Source organism: Myotis nattereri (assembly GCF_964212035.1).
Source record: "Myotis nattereri genome assembly, chromosome: 13".
Lineage (NCBI taxonomy): Eukaryota > Metazoa > Chordata > Mammalia > Chiroptera > Vespertilionidae > Myotis > Myotis nattereri.
Genome location: NC_138088.1, coordinates 4,452,836 through 4,458,277, shown reverse-complemented (window position 1 = coordinate 4,458,277; position 5,442 = coordinate 4,452,836). Strand labels below are relative to the sequence as shown.

The following is a 5,442-nucleotide window of genomic DNA, read 5'->3' as shown; positions in this document are numbered from 1 at the left end:
AGGCTGGGGAGTCTGCTGCAATGTCAGGGAGGGATGGATAACTGGCTCCTGCAGCAGCCGTGACGGGCCGGGAGGTTAGCAGAGACAAGCTTGTCCAGGAGCCAAGGCACACAGTTACCCAGCTTCCCGCTGCAGCGCTGCATGGCCCAGGGGAGTGAGAGGAGCCAGGTGGTGGCTTCTTCAGTGTTGGAGCCTGATAGGCAGAGATGGAAAAATGTTGAGAAGCCAGGGTTTGGGAGCTGTCCTTGGGTGTAGAGTTCAAGATGATTTCAGGAGGGACTTGCAGGATGAAAATATGGGTGATCCTTAGGGGGGTAAAAAGGCAGGTAAAGAAAGACTGAGGAGAGGTGGACAAGCAGGAAGAGGATAGTCCACAAGGACAACATCAGAGGGCATGACCTCAGAGCTGGAGTGATTCCTGAGTGGTGAAGAAACCCAGTGATAAGGTGTCTATGTGTGTAACTGAACAGAGTGAAATCAGAAGTCACCAGAGGGTCTGGGAAGCAGCATTCCAGGAGGCTAGAAGCATGGAGGTGGATGTCCTGTCCTACCTGAGCTGAGAGAGTAATGGCAGGGGCAGCGTCGGAGGGGTCCTTGGTGTCTGGGGCTCCCAGCCTCTGAGAAGACAGGGAGCTTCAGGAGAGTAATGGACATGTGGAAGGCAGGTGGGGAAACCGCTGTCAGCGCTTTTCAGTGATATGGTGATACACCATGGGGTGGAAATAGATATGGTGGGGCTGTAGCAAGAGAGAGGTTTTCTCAAATGGGAGATAAACTCTGTCTTCTTTATGAGTGTTCCAAGTGTTAGTGCCAATATACAGAATCATGTGTGTGATGGGACAATATATGAGTGAGTAATAGAGTCAGTTATTGATAAAGTATTCTTGAGATGGGGAGATGGAAAGGTGGTGGGATTTAAAACTATAAAGCTCCAGCGTGGAGGGCAAACGATGGTGAGAGTTTGGGGTGGTTATTGTAGTCACCATGAGCTGCTCTTGGAGATAGAAAGGAGCATTACAGGTGACAGTTATAACATAAACACTCAGATTGAAAAGCTGAGCAAGCTCAAAACTTGGAAAACCTAAATAAATCCATGAGAATATACATCAGAGTAAGAAATATAAAACTGAAGACAGAGCAGCAGCTTGGCAGCAGTCAGGAACAAGCCTTTTGTAGGGGGAGGACAATGAGACGCTGGGGGACTTCCCATCAGAGACAACGGGGAACAAAGTGGAGCAACACACATTAAGTGCTAAAAGGAAAAAACCCATAGCTCATTTCCAGTGAAAATAGAGGGGAAATGAAAAGTGACAGAAAATGGGCCGAAGACATGAAGCCATATTTCACTGAAAAGGATATATTTGTGGCAAATAAGAACTGAGCAGATGTCCTGCATCACCACCCACTAGGGAAATGCCTGTTAGACACAAAGAACATTGCAGTGAGTGGAAAAGGCCAATATCAAAAGGTTACAGACAAGACAATTTTATTCATAAAACGTTCCCTGAACAATTATATTTTAGAGATAGAGAACAGATGAACGGTTTCAAGGAGTTAGTGCTGAGACAGGTGTGCGGCTGTGGCTGTAACTGGCTGTATTTGGGTTGTCAGGGTGGTCATACTCATGGACACCAGTGTTAAAATGGCATACAGCTGCTGCACACACATTGTGTCAACATCAAGTTCCTCCTTTTGATATTGTACTGGAGTTAGGTAAGCTGAACCACTGAGGAGATGGGTGCAGGAATAGGAGACCTCTCTGTATTTGAAATTGTCTATAAATATAGTATAGCTACTTCAAAGTAAAAATGTAAAATCACTCAGTTACTCACTCACTCACTCAATCAATCAAATAAGGTAAAAGTACAAGAGAGGAAAGATTACCTTTAAAGGAACAACAGCGTGACAACAGACTTTCTACCAGCAGCAAGAGACACTAAGAGCAAATGGAGTAATAATTTCAAAATGCTGATAGAAAATAATTATTACTCAACTTTCATATTATACTAAACTGAAAAATGAAGGAAACATACAAAGCTACACAAAGACTGCAAAAGATGCGTCAGTCAGGTGTTCAGAAAAAGAGATATTACTAAAACATGTTCAGTCCTTGCTGTGCATAGGAGCATGGGACTCGAAAGATAGCCCTGCAAGCTGAACTCCTGACGAAGCATCTGAATGACCAATGCAACAAGCTACAGTTGTTCAGTGACCTTTAAAATTTTTTGTCAAGTCATTAAATAATACTCTTACTGTTTGTCATCTCTATATAAAAGGCGAATTGAAATGCAGTGAACAATTGCGATAGACCTTCTCAGACATCACATGGTCATGGATCATGATTTGTGGACTGAGAGTTAGTAGCAAAGTTTACAGTTTTTTTGCAAATACTCACAGGTATGGTGACTTAAATTTGAACCATGCACTGCTGTTGTTTCACACCCAAGAAATCCACAAGAAGATATATTGTAGTATAAAAAATCTGAAAACTAGAGACAAAGAAATGCCTTGATAGCAGGGCAACTGAAATGCATTCATATCAGAGCTGTGCAAAGTGGGGCTGCCTGAAATTTCACAGAATAAAAATGGCCTGAGAGGGGCCACTAGGATACAGAACACTTGGTGAGCACGGAATCTGTAACATGTCAGAAATTACGATTAGCTTTTGATTATAAAAATTAAAAGTTATTTTTCATAGTCAAAGATAACAAGCAAAACTGACTTCAGAAAGAAATTACAAATTGAAGAGAAGGGCTTAGTGGGTGGAAGTTAAGTTGGGCAAAGGCCTTGTTGTAGGTGGGAGGAGGAATAGAGATATGAATAATGTAGGTTGTTCAGAGAAAAATGTAGCTAGGTATGTAGGTTGGAATTTCAAGGGTTACAACTCCAAGAACAGAAAAACTTTCAAACCATAAAAGAAGCAAAAATTGACTAGGGAGGAAAAATTAAAAGAGAAGCAATGGAATATTATGAATGGAAAAGAGAAACTATAAGATAAACTAGCTGAAGTAAGTCTAGATATATTGATAATTACAAAAAAGTAGCAAATTAACCTGCCTATTAAAAGATAGATAGCATCAAATCAAAATTACAACTAAACTACAGAATAACTGTCATTCAGAACAACCTGAAATCTAGCTGAACAGAAGCCCTACAACTAAGGAGATAAAAGAGAAGCCACATTGAGACTGGTAGGAGGGACAGAGATGTGGAACAGGCTGGCCCACACCCAGGTTTGGCAGATAAAAATCAGGAGAGATATCTTGACTGGGAGGTCCCAACTGAGGAGGAGAGGTATTAACCCCATAACAGGTCCCCAGTGTAGGGTTCCAGGGCTAGGAAAAGAAGTCCCCATAACTCCTTGCAGTAAAAACCAGCTGGGATTGTGACTGAGTGAGACAGAGGGCTTCTGGAGTCCCAGGCAGTTTCTCTTAAGGGGACTGTATACAAACTTACTTTGACTCACTCCCTCTGAGTTCCAGTGCCGGGATAGCATCACGAAAGGCACCAAGGACATACTGTGAGAAACAGAATTGTCTGGCATCAGGATGAGAGCTGGAGGGGCAGCTTTCTCCCACACAAAAATGCTGGCAGAGGCCATGGTTCCTTTGATGAGCCTCCCCACACAAAGCAGACAGGTGGGCACTATCTGAGTCTCCATCAACCTGGCTAACATTGTTTTCCGTGTCCTGGTGATTCCCTGAGACCCCACTCCACCCAAATTTTGGGCCTGGCCAAGCTGTTTCCAGTGGCATTTTTATATAAATGGCCTGTTTTGGTACATGCTTCAGACTTTTCTAAAATTTCTCAAACAAGCAACATCTGGCCGTGACATGCCCTGTACTGCTTGATAAGTGGCCCCAGGCCTGGCACTAGCAACAGCTAGTTGTGGTTTGCAGCTTGGCCTTTCCTGGGCACCTCCAAGTCCAACACAAGTAGCAGCCATCAGTAGATTGCTTTGTAGCTCAAGCCAGGTGACCTTGGGCAGAACACAGCTGGCAGCTGACCTTGGCCTACACCTTCCAGAAGGCCTCAGAGCCAGTGCATCCAGGAGACCACATCAAGGCATCACCACCCAACCACCTCCACAAGTGGCAAACTCAGTGGGCACCACAGCTCCACCGAAGTAAGTTCTGCTCTGTGGGGTGGGACCCTGCACAGCTGATCCTCCATGGTGACTGGAGATTGGTGGTCAGTGGTCACAACCAGTTCTTGCAAACAATTGATCTTGGGGGAAAACTCCTCCTATTGACTTGTCAATATTAATATTAATAACAGAGAAAATAGAATTTAAGGCAAATGACATTTTGGACATAATGTGGGACAATACATTATTGTAAAAGGGGCAATATGCAATTAGGAAGAGTGTGCACTTAACAATCTGGCCCTGGAATATCATAAAATATTGCCTCAAGATGCATAAAGCAAAACCCAACAGAATTACAAGAAATTGCAAAACTATAATCATGATACTTTTTGTTTGCTTTTTTTTTTATGTCTGTTCTTACTTAGTTGTTACTCTTACAAAATCTCAGTTTTGACTGGATGCAGCCTTCCAGTAGATGCTCTAAGAGAGGATGGTACGCCCCTTGGCCATCTGTCCCTGGCACTTTCCTTTGCCCCCTTAATTCTCTTAGCCCAAAGTTCAGCATATTCTGCGGCCTCTTCATTATTTTTCTTTGTACATTATTTCTTCTGACATTTGTGTTGCAGGACAAGATGCTGAATCTTGGGTGCTTCGGCCTGAGGTTTCTTACCTTCTTTGTTAAGGGGCTTTCTCACAACACAATGGCAGACGCCATCTTCCTTAGAGAAACTGAAAAGTTGGTGAGTTCTGCTAGCTCTTTTGGGCCCCAGGCGAGAGGCACAGTGGTATCTGCGAGACCAGGAGTGTCTCTCTCCCCTTTTCCACGATAACCAGGTGAGAATGCTGAACTTGGCACCAAGCAGATCTGTGCTTATTCTATCCAGTCCTCGTTAGTCTGTACCAGGGCTGCTCCTTACTCAGCAGCAGGCAGACAAGCCATGGATCAGGACCCTGTTCATGTGGAAGCCTTGTTTGTCATCCCCACCACTGATTCGAACCACAGAACCCTTCCATGCTTCACCCAGAGTGTCAGCAGCAACTTTTGGGGCCACACGTGCTCATGAAAGGTACGCCGTTTGGGTTCATAGTCCACTTCAATGCGTTTCTGGCTGCCAGCGGCTGGGAAAGAGATGCTCAGCTTCATCTTGAAGCAGCCGACCACCTCCAAGATGTGCAGGGTTAGTAAGAAAACTGCCCTGACTACATCTTGGTTTATCAGGTGAAAATGGGGGGATGTAGTTTGGATTCTTTATTTTCTTACTAATTGTCTTATCTCGATGTGCTTTCAGTTTATATGGAAGTAGATTAAAATCTGACACGGTGGCTGTTTTTATGGTGCCAGGTGGGCTTCTTCC

At 44.1% G+C, this 5,442-nt stretch overlaps 1 pseudogene across 1 annotated transcript; it reads right to left on the bottom strand.

The window, feature by feature from the left end:
* Positions 1–4,686: 4,686 nt before the first annotated feature.
* LOC308529159 (small ribosomal subunit protein eS6-like) lies at positions 4,687–5,231 on the bottom strand (annotated as a pseudogene). Its single transcript has one exon. The product of its transcript is annotated as a small ribosomal subunit protein eS6-like (transcript).
* Between the last annotated feature and the right edge of the window lie 211 nt (positions 5,232–5,442).